This window comes from Oncorhynchus mykiss, unplaced genomic scaffold (genome assembly GCF_013265735.2).
Source record: "Oncorhynchus mykiss isolate Arlee unplaced genomic scaffold, USDA_OmykA_1.1 un_scaffold_325, whole genome shotgun sequence".
Taxonomy (NCBI): Eukaryota; Metazoa; Chordata; class Actinopteri; order Salmoniformes; family Salmonidae; genus Oncorhynchus; species Oncorhynchus mykiss.
Window position 1 is genome coordinate 76211 of NW_023493774.1, and position 19499 is coordinate 95709.

The window sequence follows — 19499 nt, forward strand, 5'->3', positions numbered from 1 at the left end:
CCTTACAAATGGCTTAATGGGTCATTTCAACGCAATCGTGTTATTATTTATTTTTAGGGTTTAACAAGGCAGCTCACCTGTGACTTGACATTAGATGCGGCGACTTCGATTACCCTGCAGACGATATTTTTGTTCTTCCCGCCAATACAATCCACTGACAACGACCGACGAGTTCTGCATTCCGAGATTATTTTTGTTATTTGCCTGTTTGGGGCCCGCCTGTGAAATTGCGCGATTCTTGCAATTCTCTTTCAGCCTCTCATCAACTAGCTGTTTTTGCAGAATATTAAAAATACGTTAGTTATTCACTACTCATATTAACTAGGTGTCATTTACTTTACCTTAAGTCATTTATTTTTCAACTGGATTTTACAAAGGTGCATGACATGCAGGCGCTAAAAAGTTGTCAGGAGGGGGTTTCAAACCATGCCTATAGGGGAGTCTGCGACCTGAATGACTTAATGGTTATATCCAATGCAATCAAGTTTTTTCTTTTTCTTTTAGGGTTTAACAAGGTTTCTCACCTGTTACCTGTGGCTTGACTTTAGATGTGGCCAGTTCGATTACCCTGCAGACTATAAGAGTGTCTTCAGAATATGGCCAATTTGACATGAATTTAAAAATGCCTCAGATAGGACCAAAAAAGTGTCTGGAGCTTCCCGTCAGGGTAAGAGTGACAACAGGTTTCCACATGTCAAAATGGGGGAAATCTTAGCAAATGGCTTCATGGTTATTCATGAGAATCGTGTTGTTGTATTGTTGAGTGTATCATGGGATCTCACCTGAAATCTGTGGCTTGACTACAAACCTGTAACCTATGCTACTGTGGCCTATAGAGCTAGAAGGCTGGATAACCAGGTGTGTAAAGGTGTGAAGTGGGATAGATGGCCTGCAGTCCTATCCCAAATGGACAACTAATCCCTATGTACTTGCGGAGATCTGAGAGGATGCGATTGGTATAAGAAACACGACTAAACTTCAACCTCCGGAGGGGTCAAAAAAATGCATTTTCATTGTCGGCAGGACTTGAACCTGCGCAGGAAGATCCTAATGGATTTCTAGTCCATCGCCTTAACGACTCGGCCACGACAACGTTGACAGAAGAAAACAGGCTTGTTAGGAGTGAATGGGCCAACAGGCATAGCCCACAGAAAGTGAAATTTAACAACTGAAAGATAATGCAGTAACTCATTATAATGCAATAACACAAAATGTTCCCCTCATTAATTTGTTATTAAGTCCAGCTGTTTTCTTATTTAACCTTGATCTTTGCTCAGCTCCAGAAGGTCTGCATTTGAGGGTGTTTATTATGAATTGTTATTTCACTGTGTGAAGTTGTTATTTCATCATTCTTATTATTACTGCTGAGCAGCATGACTCCTGAGAGGCACTAAAAAACTGTCAGAAGTGGAATTTGAACCCACGCCTCCACGGGAGACTGCGACCTGAACGCAGCGCCTTAGACCGCTCGGCCATCCTGACTACAGCACAGTAACTGGGTATCGGGTTAAAGTGTATGCGGTAAAAGTAGAAATATGAACAACGCTCTAAAATCACCACAGAGACCAGAACAACTATGCATGATACTGACTTGCACTTTCAATAGTCATTTGTTTTTATAAATTAAAAAGTCCAGTCATTGATTTAACCTCAATATGGCCTTCAATGGGAAAGAGTAGTAAATCGTCATTGAATGAGCGCTAAACTGGCATCAGAATATGGCCATTCTGATATAAATGATAAAATTCCTTAGATAAGACTGAAAAAGTGTCTGGAAATATCAGCAACCATCAGGGTAAGAGTGACAACAGGTCCACATGGGCGAAATCCTTACAAATGGCTTAATGGGTCATTTCAACGCAATCGTGTTATTATTTATTTTTAGGGTTTAACAAGGCAGCTCACCTGTGACTTGACATTAGATGCGGCGACTTCGATTACCCTGCAGACGATATTTTTGTTCTTCCCGCCAATACAATCCACTGACAACGACCGACGAGTTCTGCGTTCCGAGATTATTTTTGTTATTTGCCTGTTTGGGGCCCGCCTGTGAAATTGCGCAATTCTTGCAATTCTCTTTCAGCCTCTCATCAACTAGCTGTTTTTGCAGAATATTAAAAATACGATAGTTATTCACTACTCATATTAACTAGGTGTCATTTACGTTACCTTAAGTCATTTATTTTTCAACTGGATTTTACAAAGGTGCATGACATGCCGGCGCTAAAAAGTTGTCAGGAGGGGGTTTCAAACCATGCCTATAGGGGAGTCTGCGACCTGAATGACTTAATGGTTATTTTCAATGCAATCAAGTTTTTTCTTTTTCTTTTAGGGTTTAACAAGGTTTCTCACCTGTTACCTGTGGCTTGACTTTAGATGTGGCCAGTTCGATTACCCTGCAGAATATAAGAGTGTCTTCAGAATATGGCCAATTTGACATGAATTTAAAAATGCCTCAGATAGGACCAAAAAAGTGTCTGGAGCTTCCCGTCAGGGTCAGAGTGACAACAGGTTTCCACATGTCAAAATGGGGGAAATCTTAGCAAATGGCTTAATGGTTATTCATGAGAATCGTGTTGTTGTATTGTTGAGTGTATCATGGGATCTCACCTGAAATCTGTGGCTTGACTACAAACCTGTAACCTATGCTACTGTGGCCTATAGAGCTAGAAGGCTGGATAACCAGGTATGTAAAGGTGTGAAGTGGGATAGATGGCCTGCAGTCCTATCCCAAATGGACAACTAATCCCTATGTACTTGCGGAGATCTGAGAGGATGCGATTGGTATAAGAAACACGACTAAACTTCAACCTCCGGAGGGGTCAAAAAAATGCATTTTCATTGTCGGCAGGATTTAAACCTGCGCAGGAAGATCCTAATGGATTTCTAGTCCATCGCCTTAACCACTCGGCCACGACAACGTTGACAGAAGAAAACAAGCTTGTTAGGAGTGAATGGGCCAACAGGCATAGCCTACAGAGAGTGAAATTTAACAACTGATTAACAACTGATTAACTCATTATAATGCAATAACACAAAATGTTCCCCTCATTCATTTGTTATTAAGTCCAGCTGTTTTCTTATTTAACCTTGATCTTTGCTCAGCTCCAGAAGGTCTGCATTTGAGAGTGTTTATTATGAATTGTTATTTCACTGTGTGAAGTTGTTATTTCATCATTCTTATTATTACTGCTGAGCAGCATGACTCCTGAGAGGCACTAAAAAACTGTCAGAAGTGGGATTTGAACCCACGCCTCCATGGGAGACTGCAACCTGAACGCAGCGCCTTAGACCGCTCGGCCATCCTGACTACAGCACAGTAACTGGGTATCGGGTTAAAGTGTATGCGGTAAAAGTAGAAATATGAACAACGCTCTAAAATCACCACAGAGACCAGAACAACTATGCACGATACTGACTTGCACTTTCAATAGTCATTTGTTTTTATAAATTAAAAAGTCCAGTCATTGATTTAACCTCAATATGGCCTTCAATGGGAAAGAGTAGTAAATCGTCATTGAATGAGCGCTAAACTGGCATCAGAATATGGCCATTCTGATATAAATGATAAAATTCCTTAGATAAGACTGAAAAAGTGTCTGGAAATATCAGCAACCATCAGGGTAAGAGTGACAACAGGTCCACATGGGGGAAATCCTTACAAATGGCTTAATGGGTCATTTCAACGCAATCGTGTTATTATTTATTTTTAGGGTTTAACAAGGCAGCTCACCTGTGACTTGACATTAGATGCGGCGACTTCGATTACCCTGCAGACGATATTTTTGTTCTTCCCGCCAATACAATCCACTGACAACGACCGACGAGTTCTGCGTTCCGAGATTATTTTTTTTATTTGCCTGTTTGGGGCCCCCCTGTGAAATTGCGCGATTCTTGCAATTCTCTTTCAGCCTCTCATCAACTAGCTGTTTTTGCAGAATATTAAAAATACGATAGTTATTCACTACTCATATTAACTAGGTGTCATTTACGTTACCTTAAGTCATTTATTTTTCAACTGGATTTTACAAAGGTGCATGACATGCAGGCGCTAAAAAATTGTCAGGAGGGGGTTTCAAACCATGCCTATAGGGGAGTCTGCGACCTGAATGACTTAATGGTTATTTTCAATGCAATCAAGTTTTTTCTTTTTCTTTTAGGGTTTAACAAGGTTTCTCACCTGTTACCTGTGGCTTGACTTTAGATGTGGCCAGTTCGATTACCCTGCAGCCTAAGAGTGTCTTCAGAATATGGCCAATTTGACATGAATTTAAAAATGCCTCAGATAGGACCAAAAAAGTGTCTGGAGCTTCCCGTCAGGGTAAGAGTGACAACAGGTTTCCACATGTCAAAATGGGGGAAATCTTAGCAAATGGCTTCATGGTTATTCATGAGAATCGTGTTGTTGTATTGTTGAGTGTATCATGGGATCTCACCTGAAATCTGTGGCTTGACTACAAACCTGTAACCTATGCTACTGTGGCCTATAGAGCTAGAAGGCTGGATAACCAGGTGTGTAAAGGTGTGAAGTGGGATAGATGGCCTGCAGTCCTATCCCAAATGGACAACTAATCCCTATGTACTTGCGGAGATCTGAGAGGATGCGATTGGTATAAGAAACACGACTAAACTTCAACCTCCGGAGGGGTCAAAAAAATGCATTTTCATTGTCGGCAGGACTTGAACCTGCGCAGGAAGATCCTAATGGATTTCTAGTCCATCGCCTTAACGACTCGGCCACGACAACGTTGACAGAAGAAAACAGGCTTGTTAGGAGTGAATGGGCCAACAGGCATAGCCCACAGAAAGTGAAATTTAACAACTGAAAGATAATGCAGTAACTCATTATAATGCAATAACACAAAATGTTCCCCTCATTAATTTGTTATTAAGTCCAGCTGTTTTCTTATTTAACCTTGATCTTTGCTCAGCTCCAGAAGGTCTGCATTTGAGGGTGTTTATTATGAATTGTTATTTCACTGTGTGAAGTTGTTATTTCATCATTCTTATTATTACTGCTGAGCAGCATGACTCCTGAGAGGCACTAAAAAACTGTCAGAAGTGGAATTTGAACCCACGCCTCCACGGGAGACTGCGACCTGAACGCAGCGCCTTAGACCGCTCGGCCATCCTGACTACAGCACAGTAACTGGGTATCGGGTTAAAGTGTATGCGGTAAAAGTAGAAATATGAACAACGCTCTAAAATCACCACAGAGACCAGAACAACTATGCATGATACTGACTTGCACTTTCAATAGTCATTTGTTTTTATAAATTAAAAAGTCCAGTCATTGATTTAACCTCAATATGGCCTTCAATGGGAAAGAGTAGTAAATCGTCATTGAATGAGCGCTAAACTGGCATCAGAATATGGCCATTCTGATATAAATGATAAAATTCCTTAGATAAGACTGAAAAAGTGTCTGGAAATATCAGCAACCATCAGGGTAAGAGTGACAACAGGTCCACATGGGGGAAATCCTTACAAATGGCTTAATGGGTCATTTCAACGCAATCGTGTTATTATTTATTTTTAGGGTTTAACAAGGCAGCTCACCTGTGACTTGACATTAGATGCGGCGACTTCGATTACCCTGCAGACGATATTTTTGTTCTTCCCGCCAATACAATCCACTGACAACGACCGACGAGTTCTGCGTTCCGAGATTATTTTTGTTATTTGCCTGTTTGGGGCCCGCCTGTGAAATTGCGCAATTCTTGCAATTCTCTTTCAGCCTCTCATCAACTAGCTGTTTTTGCAGAATATTAAAAATACGATAGTTATTCACTACTCATATTAACTAGGTGTCATTTACGTTACCTTAAGTCATTTATTTTTCAACTGGATTTTACAAAGGTGCATGACATGCCGGCGCTAAAAAGTTGTCAGGAGGGGGTTTCAAACCATGCCTATAGGGGAGTCTGCGACCTGAATGACTTAATGGTTATTTTCAATGCAATCAAGTTTTTTCTTTTTCTTTTAGGGTTTAACAAGGTTTCTCACCTGTTACCTGTGGCTTGACTTTAGATGTGGCCAGTTCGATTACCCTGCAGAATATAAGAGTGTCTTCAGAATATGGCCAATTTGACATGAATTTAAAAATGCCTCAGATAGGACCAAAAAAGTGTCTGGAGCTTCCCGTCAGGGTCAGAGTGACAACAGGTTTCCACATGTCAAAATGGGGGAAATCTTAGCAAATGGCTTAATGGTTATTCATGAGAATCGTGTTGTTGTATTGTTGAGTGTATCATGGGATCTCACCTGAAATCTGTGGCTTGACTACAAACCTGTAACCTATGCTACTGTGGCCTATAGAGCTAGAAGGCTGGATAACCAGGTATGTAAAGGTGTGAAGTGGGATAGATGGCCTGCAGTCCTATCCCAAATGGACAACTAATCCCTATGTACTTGCGGAGATCTGAGAGGATGCGATTGGTATAAGAAACACGACTAAACTTCAACCTCCGGAGGGGTCAAAAAAATGCATTTTCATTGTCGGCAGGATTTAAACCTGCGCAGGAAGATCCTAATGGATTTCTAGTCCATCGCCTTAACCACTCGGCCACGACAACGTTGACAGAAGAAAACAAGCTTGTTAGGAGTGAATGGGCCAACAGGCATAGCCTACAGAAAGTGAAATTTAACAACTGAAAGATAATGCAGTAACTCATTATAATGCAATAACACAAAATGTTCCCCTCATTAATTTGTTATTAAGTCCAGCTGTTTTCTTATTTAACCTTGATCTTTGCTCAGCTCCAGAAGGTCTGCATTTGAGGGTGTTTATTATGAATTGTTATTTCACTGTGTGAAGTTGTTATTTCATCATTCTTATTATTACTGCTGAGCAGCATGACTCCTGAGAGGCACTAAAAAACTGTCAGAAGTGGAATTTGAACCCACGCCTCCATGGGAGACTGCGACCTGAACGCAGCGCCTTAGACCGCTCGGCCATCCTGACTACAGCACAGTAATTGGGTATCGGGTTAAAGTGTATGCGGTAAAAGTAGAAATATGAACAACGCTCTAAAATCACCACAGAGACCAGAACAACTATGCATGATACTGACTTGCACTTTCAATAGTCATTTGTTTTTATAAATTAAAAAGTCCAGTCATTGATTTAACCTCAATATGGCCTTCAATGGGAAAGAGTAGTAAATCGTCATTGAATGAGCGCTAAACTGGCATCAGAATATGGCCATTCTGATATAAATGATAAAATTCCTTAGATAAGACTGAAAAAGTGTCTGGAAATATCAGCAACCATCAGGGTAAGAGTGACAACAGGTCCACATGGGGGAAATCCTTACAAATGGCTTAATGGGTCATTTCAACGCAATCGTGTTATTATTTATTTTTAGGGTTTAACAAGGCAGCTCACCTGTGACTTGACATTAGATGCGGCGACTTCGATTACCCTGCAGACGATATTTTTGTTCTTCCCGCCAATACAATCCACTGACAACGACCGACGAGTTCTGCGTTCCGAGATTATTTTTGTTATTTGCCTGTTTGGGGCCCGCCTGTGAAATTGCGCAATTCTTGCAATTCTCTTTCAGCCTCTCATCAACTAGCTGTTTTTGCAGAATATTAAAAATACGATAGTTATTCACTACTCATATTAACTAGGTGTCATTTACGTTACCTTAAGTCATTTATTTTTCAACTGGATTTTACAAAGGTGCATGACATGCCGGCGCTAAAAAGTTGTCAGGAGGGGGTTTCAAACCATGCCTATAGGGGAGTCTGCGACCTGAATGACTTAATGGTTATTTTCAATGCAATCAAGTTTTTTCTTTTTCTTTTAGGGTTTAACAAGGTTTCTCACCTGTTACCTGTGGCTTGACTTTAGATGTGGCCAGTTCGATTACCCTGCAGAATATAAGAGTGTCTTCAGAATATGGCCAATTTGACATGAATTTAAAAATGCCTCAGATAGGACCAAAAAAGTGTCTGGAGCTTCCCGTCAGGGTCAGAGTGACAACAGGTTTCCACATGTCAAAATGGGGGAAATCTTAGCAAATGGCTTAATGGTTATTCATGAGAATCGTGTTGTTGTATTGTTGAGTGTATCATGGGATCTCACCTGAAATCTGTGGCTTGACTACAAACCTGTAACCTATGCTACTGTGGCCTATAGAGCTAGAAGGCTGGATAACCAGGTGTGTAAAGGTGTGAAGTGGGATAGATGGCCTGCAGTCCTATCCCAAATGGACAACTAATCCCTATGTACTTGCGGAGATCTGAGAGGATGCGATTGGTATAAGAAACACGACTAAACTTCCACCTCCGGAGGGGTCAAAAAAATGCATTTTCGTTGTCGGCAGGATTTGAACCTGCGCAGGAAGATCCTAATGGATTTCTAGTCCATCGCCTTAACCACTCGGCCACGACAACTTTGACAGAAAAAAACAGGCTTGTTAGGAGTGAATGGGCCAACAGGCATAGCCTACAGAGAGTGAAATTTAACAACTGATTAACAACTGATTAACTCATTATAATGCAATAACACAAAATGTTCCCCTCATTCATTTGTTATTAAGTCCAGCTGTTTTCTTATTTAACCTTGATCTTTGCTCAGCTCCAGAAGGTCTGCATTTGAGAGTGTTTATTATGAATTGTTATTTCACTGTGTGAAGTTGTTATTTCATCATTCTTATTATTACTGCTGAGCAGCATGACTCCTGAGAGGCACTAAAAAACTGTCAGAAGTGGGATTTGAACCCACGCCTCCATGGGAGACTGCAACCTGAACGCAGCGCCTTAGACCGCTCGGCCATCCTGACTACAGCACAGTAACTGGGTATCGGGTTAAAGTGTATGCGGTAAAAGTAGAAATATGAACAACGCTCTAAAATCACCACAGAGACCAGAACAACTATGCACGATACTGACTTGCACTTTCAATAGTCATTTGTTTTTATAAATTAAAAAGTCCAGTCATTGATTTAACCTCAATATGGCCTTCAATGGGAAAGAGTAGTAAATCGTCATTGAATGAGCGCTAAACTGGCATCAGAATATGGCCATTCTGATATAAATGATAAAATTCCTTAGATAAGACTGAAAAAGTGTCTGGAAATATCAGCAACCATCAGGGTAAGAGTGACAACAGGTCCACATGGGGGAAATCCTTACAAATGGCTTAATGGGTCATTTCAACGCAATCGTGTTATTATTTATTTTTAGGGTTTAACAAGGCAGCTCACCTGTGACTTGACATTAGATGCGGCGACTTCGATTACCCTGCAGACGATATTTTTGTTCTTCCCGCCAATACAATCCACTGACAACGACCGACGAGTTCTGCGTTCCGAGATTATTTTTTTTATTTGCCTGTTTGGGGCCCCCCTGTGAAATTGCGCGATTCTTGCAATTCTCTTTCAGCCTCTCATCAACTAGCTGTTTTTGCAGAATATTAAAAATACGATAGTTATTCACTACTCATATTAACTAGGTGTCATTTACGTTACCTTAAGTCATTTATTTTTCAACTGGATTTTACAAAGGTGCATGACATGCAGGCGCTAAAAAATTGTCAGGAGGGGGTTTCAAACCATGCCTATAGGGGAGTCTGCGACCTGAATGACTTAATGGTTATTTTCAATGCAATCAAGTTTTTTCTTTTTCTTTTAGGGTTTAACAAGGTTTCTCACCTGTTACCTGTGGCTTGACTTTAGATGTGGCCAGTTCGATTACCCTGCAGCCTAAGAGTGTCTTCAGAATATGGCCAATTTGACATGAATTTAAAAATGCCTCAGATAGGACCAAAAAAGTGTCTGGAGCTTCCCGTCAGGGTAAGAGTGACAACAGGTTTCCACATGTCAAAATGGGGGAAATCTTAGCAAATGGCTTCATGGTTATTCATGAGAATCGTGTTGTTGTATTGTTGAGTGTATCATGGGATCTCACCTGAAATCTGTGGCTTGACTACAAACCTGTAACCTATGCTACTGTGGCCTATAGAGCTAGAAGGCTGGATAACCAGGTGTGTAAAGGTGTGAAGTGGGATAGATGGCCTGCAGTCCTATCCCAAATGGACAACTAATCCCTATGTACTTGCGGAGATCTGAGAGGATGCGATTGGTATAAGAAACACGACTAAACTTCAACCTCCGGAGGGGTCAAAAAAATGCATTTTCATTGTCGGCAGGATTTGAACCTGCGCTGGAAGATCCTAATGGATTTCTAGTCCATCGCCTTAACCACTCGGCCACGACAACGTCGACAGAAGAAAACAGGCTTGTTAGGAGTGAATGGGCCAACAGGCATAGCCTACAGAAAGTGAAATTTAACAACTGAAAGATAATGCAGTAACTCATTATAATGCAATAACACAAAATGTTCCCCTCATTCATTTGTTATTAAGTCCAGCTGTTTTCTTATTTAACCTTGATCTTTGCTCAGCTCCAGAAGGTCTGCATTTGAGAGTGTTTATTATGAATTGTTATTTCACTGTGTGAAGTTGTTATTTCATCATTCTTATTATTACTGCTGAGCAGCATGACTCCTGAGAGGCACTAAAAAACTGTCAGAAGTGGGATTTGAACCCACGCCTCCATGGGAGACTGCGACCTGAACGCAGCACCTTAGACCGCTCGGCCATCCTGACTACAGCACAGTAACTGGGTATCGGGTTAAAGTGTATGCGGTAAAAGTAGAAATATGAACAACGCTCTAAAATCACCACAGAGACCAGAACAACTATGCACGATACTGACTTGCACTTTCAATAGTCATTTGTTTTTATAAATTAAAAAGTCCAGTCATTGATTTAACCTCAATATGGCCTTCAATGGGAAAGAGTAGTAAATCGTCATTGAATGAGCGCTAAACTGGCATCAGAATAAGGCCATTCTGATATAAATGATACAATTCCTCAGATAAGACTGAAAAAGTGTCTGGAAATATCAGCAACCATCGGGGTAAGAGTGACAACAGGTCCACATGGGGGAAATCCTTACAAATGGCTTAATGAGTCATTTCAACGCAATCGTGTTATTATTTATTTTTAGGGTTTAACAAGGCAGCTCACCTGTGACTTGACATTAGATGCGGCGACTTTGATTACCCTGCAGACAATATATTTGTTCTTCCCGCCAATACAATCCACTGACAACGACCGATGAGTTCTGCGTTCCGAGATTATTTTTGTTATTTGCCTGTTTGGGGCCCCCCTGTGAAATTGCGCGATTCTTGCAATTCTCTTTCAGCCTCTCATCAACTAGCTGTTTTTGCAGAATATTAAAAATACGATAGTTATTCACTACTCATATTAACTAGGTGTCATTTACGTTACCTTAAGTCATTTATTTTTCAACTGGATTTTACAAAGGTGCATGACATGCAGGCGCTAAAAAATTGTCAGGAGGGGGTTTCAAACCATGCCTATAGGGGAGTCTGCGACCTGAATGACTTAATGGTTATTTTCAATGCAATCAAGTTTTTTCTTTTTCTTTTAGGGTTTAACAAGGTTTCTCACCTGTTACCTGTGGCTTGACTTTAGATGTGGCCAGTTCGATTACCCTGCAGCCTAAGAGTGTCTTCAGAATATGGCCAATTTGACATGAATTTAAAAATGCCTCAGATAGGACCAAAAAAGTGTCTGGAGCTTCCCGTCAGGGTAAGAGTGACAACAGGTTTCCACATGTCAAAATGGGGGAAATCTTAGCAAATGGCTTCATGGTTATTCATGAGAATCGTGCTGTTGTATTGTTGAGTGTATCATGGGATCTCACCTGAAATCTGTGGCTTGACTACAAACCTGTAACCTATGCTACTGTGGCCTATAGAGCTAGAAGGCTGGATAACCAGGTGTGTAAAGGTGTGAAGTGGGATAGATGGCCTGCAGTCCTATCCCAAATGGACAACTAATCCCTATGTACTTGCGGAGATCTGAGAGGATGCGATTGGTATAAGAAACACGACTAAACTTCAACCTCCGGAGGGGTCAAAAAAATGCATTTTCATTGTCAGCAGGATTTGAACCTGCGCTGGAAGATCCTAATGGATTTCTAGTCCATCGCCTTAACCACTCGGCCACGACAACGTCGACAGAAGAAAACAGGCTTGTTAGGAGTGAATGGGCCAACAGGCATAGCCTACAGAAAGTGAAATTTAACAACTGAAAGATAATGCAGTAACTCATTATAATGCAATAACACAAAATGTTCCCCTCATTCATTTGTTATTAAGTCCAGCTGTTTTCTTATTTAACCTTGATCTTTGCTCAGCTCCAGAAGGTCTGCATTTGAGAGTGTTTATTATGAATTGTTATTTCACTGTGTGAAGTTGTTATTTCATCATTCTTATTATTACTGCTGAGCAGCATGACTCCTGAGAGGCACTAAAAAACTGTCAGAAGTGGGATTTGAACCCACGCCTCCATGGGAGACTGCGACCTGAACGCAGCACCTTAGACCGCTCGGCCATCCTGACTACAGCACAGTCACTGGGTATCGGGTTAAAGTGTATGCGGTAAAAGTAGAAATATGAACAACGCTCTAAAATCACCACAGAGACCAGAACAACTATGCACGATACTGACTTGCACTTTCAATAGTCATTTGTTTTTATAAATTAAAAAGTCCAGTCATTGATTTAACCTCAATATGGCCTTCAATGGGAAAGAGTAGTAAATCGTCATTGAATGAGCGCTAAACTGGCATCAGAATAAGGCCATTCTGATATAAATGATACAATTCCTCAGATAAGACTGAAAAAGTGTCTGGAAATATCAGCAACCATCGGGGTAAGAGTGACAACAGGTCCACATGGGGGAAATCCTTACAAATGGCTTAATGAGTCATTTCAACGCAATCGTGTTATTATTTATTTTTAGGGTTTAACAAGGCAGCTCACCTGTGACTTGACATTAGATGCGGCGACTTTGATTACCCTGCAGACAATATATTTGTTCTTCCCGCCAATACAATCCACTGACAACGACCGATGAGTTCTGCGTTCCGAGATTATTTTTGTTATTTGCCTGTTTGGGGCCCGCCTGTGAAATTGCGCGATTCTTTCAATTCTCTTTCAGCCTCTCATCAACTAGCTGTTTTTGCAGAATATTAAAAATACGATAGTTATTCACTACTCATATTAACTAGGTGTCATTTACGTTACCTTAAGTCATTTATTTTTCAACTGGATTTTACAAAGGTGCATGACATGCAGGCACTAAAAAATTGTCAGGAGGGGGTTTCAAACCATGCCTATAGGGGAGTCTGCGACCTGAATGACTTAATGGTTATTTTCAATGCAATCAAGTTTTTTCTTTTTCTTTTAGGGTTTAACAAGGTTTCTCACCTGTTACCTGTGGCTTGACTTTAGATGTGGCCAGTTCGATTACCCTGCAGACTATAAGAGTGTCTTCAGAATATGGCCAATTTGACATGAATTTAAAAATGCCTCAGATAGGACCAAAAAAGTGTCTGGAGCTTCCCGTCAGGGTAAGAGTGACAACAGGTTTCCACATGTCAAAATGGGGGAAATCTTAGCAAATGGCTTCATGGTTATTCATGAGAATCGTGTTGTTGTATTGTTGAGTGTATCATGGGATCTCACCTGAAATCTGTGGCTTGACTACAAACCTGTAACCTATGCTACTGTGGCCTATAGAGCTAGAAGGCTGGATAACCAGGTGTGTAAAGGTGTGAAGTGGGACAGATGGCCTGCAGTCCTATCCCAAATGGACAACTAATCCCTATGTACTTGCGGAGATCTGAGAGGATGCGATTGGTATAAGAAACACGACTAAACTTCAACCTCTGGAGGGGTCAAAAAAATGCATTTTCGTTGTCGGCAGGATTTGAACCTGCGCAGGAAGATCCTAATGGATTTCTAGTCCATCGCCTTAACCACTCGGCCACGACAACATTGACAGAAGAAAACAAGCTTGTTAGGAGTGAATGGGCCAACAGGCATAGCCTACAGAAAGTGAAATTTAACAACTGAAAGATAATGCAGTAACTCATTATAATGCAATAACACAAAATGTTCCCCTCATTCATTTGTTATTAAGTCCAGCTGTTTTCTTATTTAACCTTGATCTTTGCTCAGCTCCAGAAGGTCTGCATTTGAGAGTGTTTATTATGAATTGTTATTTCACTGTGTGAAGTTGTTATTTCATCATTCTTATTATTACTGCTGAGCAGCATGACTCCTGAGAGGCACTAAAAAACTGTCAGAAGTGGGATTTGAACCCACGCCTCCATGGGAGACTGCGACCTGAACGCAGCACCTTAGACCGCTCGGCCATCCTGACTACAGCACAGTAACTGGGTATCGGGTTAAAGTGTATGCGGTAAAAGTAGAAATATGAACAACGCTCTAAAATCACCACAGAGACCAGAACAACTATGCACGATACTGACTTGCACTTTCAATAGTCATTTGTTTTTATAAATTAAAAAGTCCAGTCATTGATTTAACCTCAATATGGCCTTCAATGGGAAAGAGTAGTAAATCGTCATTGAATGAGCGCTAAACTGGCATCAGAATATGGCCATTCTGATATAAATGATAAAATTCCTTAGATAAGACTGAAAAAGTGTCTGGAAATATCAGCAACCATCAGGGTAAGAGTGACAACAGGTCCACATGGGGGAAATCCTTACAAATGGCTTAATGGGTCATTTCAACGCAATCGTGTTATTATTTATTTTTAGGGTTTAACAAGGCAGCTCACCTGTGACTTGACATTAGATGCGGCGACTTCGATTACCCTGCAGACGATATTTTTGTTCTTCCCGCCAATACAATCCACTGACAACGACCGACGAGTTCTGCGTTCCGAGATTATTTTTTTTATTTGCCTGTTTGGGGCCCGCCTGTGAAATTGCGCGATTCTTGCAATTCTCTTTCAGCCTCTCATCAACTAGCTGTTTTTGCAGAATATTAAAAATACGATAGTTATTCACTACTCATATTAACTAGGTGTCATTTACGTTACCTTAAGTCATTTATTTTTCAACTGGATTTTACAAAGGTGCATGACATGCAGGCGCTAAAAAATTGTCAGGAGGGGGTTTCAAACCATGCCTATAGGGGAGTCTGCGACCTGAATGACTTAATGGTTATTTTCAATGCAATCAAGTTTTTTCTTTTTCTTTTAGGGTTTAACAAGGTTTCTCACCTGTTACCTGTGGCTTGACTTTAGATGTGGCCAGTTCGATTACCCTGCAGCCTAAGAGTGTCTTCAGAATATGGCCAATTTGACATGAATTTAAAAATGCCTCAGATAGGACCAAAAAAGTGTCTGGAGCTTCCCGTCAGGGTAAAGTGACAACAGGTTTCCACATGTCAAAATGGGGGAAATCTTAGCAAATGGCTTCATGGTTATTCATGAGAATCGTGTTGTTGTATTGTTGAGTGTATCATGGGATCTCACCTGAAATCTGTGGCTTGACTACAAACCTGTAACCTATGCTACTGTGGCCTATAGAGCTAGAAGGCTGGATAACCAGGTGTGTAAAGGTGTGAAGTGGGATAGATGGCCTGCAGTCCTATCCCAAATGGACAACTAATCCCTATGTACTTGCGGAGATCTGAGAGGATGCGATTGGTATAAGAAACACGACTAAACTTCAACCTCCGGAGGGGTCAAAAAAATGCATTTTCATTGTCGGCAGGATTTAAACCTGCGCAGGAAGATCCTAATGGATTTCTAGTCCATCGCCTTAACCACTCGGCCACGACAACGTTGACAGAAGAAAACAAGCTTGTTAGGAGTGAATGGGCCAACAGGCATAGCCTACAGAAAGTGAAATTTAACAACTGAAAGATAATGCAGTAACTCATTATAATGCAATAACACAAAATGTTCCCCTCATTAATTTGTTATTAAGTCCAGCTGTTTTCTTATTTAACCTTGATCTTTGCTCAGCTCCAGAAGGTCTGCATTTGAGGGTGTTTATTATGAATTGTTATTTCACTGTGTGAAGTTGTTATTTCATCATTCTTATTATTACTGCTGAGCAGCATGACTCCTGAGAGGCACTAAAAAACTGTCAGAAGTGGAATTGGAACCCACGCCTCCATGGGAGACTGCGACCTGAACGCAGCACCTTAGACCGCTCGGCCATCCTGACTACAGCACAGTAATTGGGTATCGGGTTAAAGTGTATGCGGTAAAAGTAGAAATATGAACAACGCTCTAAAATCACCACAGAGACCAGAACAACTATGCATGATACTGACTTGCACTTTCAATAGTCATTTGTTTTTATAAATTAAAAAGTCCAGTCATTGATTTAACCTCAATATGGCCTTCAATGGGAAAGAGTAGTAAATCGTCATTGAATAAGCGCTAAACTGGCATCAGAATATGGCCATTCTGATATAAATGATAAAATTCCTTAGATAAGACTGAAAAAGTGTCTGGAAATATCAGCAACCATCAGGGTAAGAGTGACAACAGGTCCACATGGGGGAAATCCTTACAAATGGCTTAATGGGTCATTTCAACGCAATCGTGTTATTATTTATTTTTAGGGTTTAACAAGGCAGCTCACCTGTGACTTGACATTAGATGCGGCGACTTCGATTACCCTGCAGACGATATTTTTGTTCTTCCCGCCAATACAATCCACTGACAACGACCGACGAGTTCTGCGTTCCGAGATTATTTTTGTTATTTGCCTGTTTGGGGCCCGCCTGTGAAATTGCGCAATTCTTGCAATTCTCTTTCAGCCTCTCATCAACTAGCTGTTTTTGCAGAATATTAAAAATACGATAGTTATTCACTACTCATATTAACTAGGTGTCATTTACGTTACCTTAAGTCATTTATTTTTCAACTGGATTTTACAAAGGTGCATGACATGCAGGCGCTAAAAAATTGTCAGGAGGGGGTTTCAAACCATGCCTATAGGGGAGTCTGCGACCTGAATGACTTAATGGTTATTTTCAATGCAATCGAGTTTTTTCTTTTTCTTTTAGGGTTTAACAAGGTTTCTCACCTGTTACCTGTGGCTTGACTTTAGATGTGGCCAGTTCGATTACCCTGCAGCCTAAGAGTGTCTTCAGAATATGGCCAATTTGACATGAATTTAAAAATGCCTCAGATAGGACCAAAAAAGTGTCTGGAGCTTCCCGTCAGGGTAAGAGTGACAACAGGTTTCCACATGTCAAAATGGGGGAAATCTTAGCAAATGGCTTCATGGTTATTCATGAGAATCGTGTTGTTGTATTGTTGAGTGTATCATGGGATCTCACCTGAAATCTGTGGCTTGACTACAAACCTGTAACCTATGCTACTGTGGCCTATAGAGCTAGAAGGCTGGATAACCAGGTGTGTAAAGGTGTGAAGTGGGATAGATGGCCTGCAGTCCTATCCCAAATGGACAACTAATCCCTATGTACTTGCGGAGATCTGAGAGGATGCGATTGGTATAAGAAACACGACTAAACTTCAACCTCCGGAGGGGTCAAAAAAATGCATTTTCATTGTCAGCAGGATTTGAACCTGCGCTGGAAGATCCTAATGGATTTCTAGTCCATCGCCTTAACCACTCGGCCACGACAACGTCGACATAAGAAAACAGGCTTGTTAGGAGTGAATGGGCCAACAGGCATAGCCTACAGAAAGTGAAATTTAACAACTGAAAGATAATGCAGTAACTCATTATAATGCAATAATACAAAATGTTCCCCTCATTCATTTGTTATTAAGTCCAGCTGTTTTCTTATTTAACCTTGATCTTTGCTCAGCTCCAGAAGGTCTGCATTTGAGAGTGTTTATTATGAATTGTTATTTCACTGTGTGAAGTTGTTATTTCATCATTCTTATTATTACTGCTGAGCAGCATGACTCCTGAGAGGCACTAAAAAACTGTCAGAAGTGGGATTTGAACCCACGCCTCCATGGGAGACTGCGACCTGAACGCAGCACCTTAGACCACTCGGCCATCCTGACTACAGCACAGTAACTGGGTATCGGGTTAAAGTGTATGCGGTAAAAGTAGAAATATGAACAACGCTCTAAAATCACCACAGAGACCAGAACAACTATGCACGATACTGACTTGCACTTTCAATAGTCATTTGTTTTTATAAATTAAAAAGTCCAGTCATTGATTTAACCTCAATATGGCCTTCAATGGGAAAGAGTAGTAAATCGTCATTGAATGAGCGCTAAACTGTCATCAGAATGAGGCCATTCTGATATAAATGATACAATTCCTCAGATAAGACTGAAAAAGTGTCTGGAAATATCAGCAACCATCGGGGTAAGAGTGACAACAGGTCCACATGGGGGAAATCCTTACAAATGGCTTAATGAGTCATTTCAACGCAATCGTGTTATTATTTATTTTTAGGGTTTAACAAGGCAGCTCACCTGTGACTTGACATTAGATGCGGCGACTTTGATTACCCTGCAGACAATATATTTGTTCTTCCCGCCAATACAATCCACTGACAACGACCGATGAGTTCTGCGTTCCGAGATTATTTTTGTTATTTGCCTGTTTGGGGCCCGCCTGTGAAATTGCGCGATTCTTTCAATTCTCTTTCAGCCTCTCATCAACTAGCTGTTTTTGCAGAATATTAAAAATACGATAGTTATTCACTACTCATATTAACTAGGTGTCATTTACGTTACCTTAAGTCATTTATTTTTCAACTGGATTTTACAAAGGTGCATGACATGCAGGCACTAAAAAATTGTCAGGAGGGGGTTTCAAACCATGGGAGTCTGCGACCTGAATGACTTAATGGTTATTTTCAATGCAATCAAGTTTTTTCTTTTTCTTTTAGGGTTTAACAAGGTTTCTCACCTGTTACCTGTGGCTTGACTTTAGATGTGGCCAGTTCGATTACCCTGCAGACTATAAGAGTGTCTTCAGAATATGGCCAATTTGACATGAATTTAAAAATGCCTCAGATAGGACCAAAAAAGTGTCTGGAGCTTCCCGTCAGGGTAAGAGTGACAACAGGTTTCCACATGTCAAAATGGGGGAAATCTTAGCAAATGGCTTCATGGTTATTCATGAGAATCGTGTTGTTGTATTGTTGAGTGTATCATGGGATCTCACCTGAAATCTGTGGCTTGACTACAAACCTGTAACCTATGCTACTGTGGCCTATAGAGCTAGAAGGCTGGATAACCAGGTGTGTAAAGGTGTGAAGTGGGACAGATGGCCTGCAGTCCTATCCCAAATGGACAACTAATCCCTATGTACTTGCGGAGATCTGAGAGGATGCGATTGGTATAAGAAACACGACTAAACTTCAACCTCCGGAGGGGTCAAAAAAATGCATTTTCGTTGTCGGCAGGATTTGAACCTGCGCAGGAAGATCCTAATGGATTTCTAGTCCATCGCCTTAACCACTCGGCCACAACAACATTGACAGAAGAAAACAAGCTTGTTAGGAGTGAATGGGCCAACAGGCATAGCCTACAGAACGTGAAATTTAACAACTGAAAGATAATGCAGTAACTCATTATAATGCAATAACACAAAATGTTCCCCTCATTCATTTGTGATTAA

The 19499-nt window shown here is 40.8% G+C and overlaps 3 non-coding genes across 3 annotated transcripts; all 3 read right to left on the reverse strand.

Moving 5' to 3' along the window:
• Positions 1 to 8321: 8321 nt before the first annotated feature.
• On the reverse strand, positions 8322 to 8403 carry trnas-aga. The gene has a single exon. It is a non-coding gene; the product is annotated as a tRNA-Ser (tRNA).
• Positions 8404 to 13801: 5398 nt separating this feature from the next.
• trnas-aga lies at positions 13802 to 13883 on the reverse strand. The gene has a single exon. It is a non-coding gene; the product is annotated as a tRNA-Ser (tRNA).
• A 5389-nt stretch (positions 13884 to 19272) lies between these two features.
• On the reverse strand, positions 19273 to 19354 carry trnas-aga. The gene has a single exon. It is a non-coding gene; the product is annotated as a tRNA-Ser (tRNA).
• Positions 19355 to 19499: the final 145 nt, after the last annotated feature.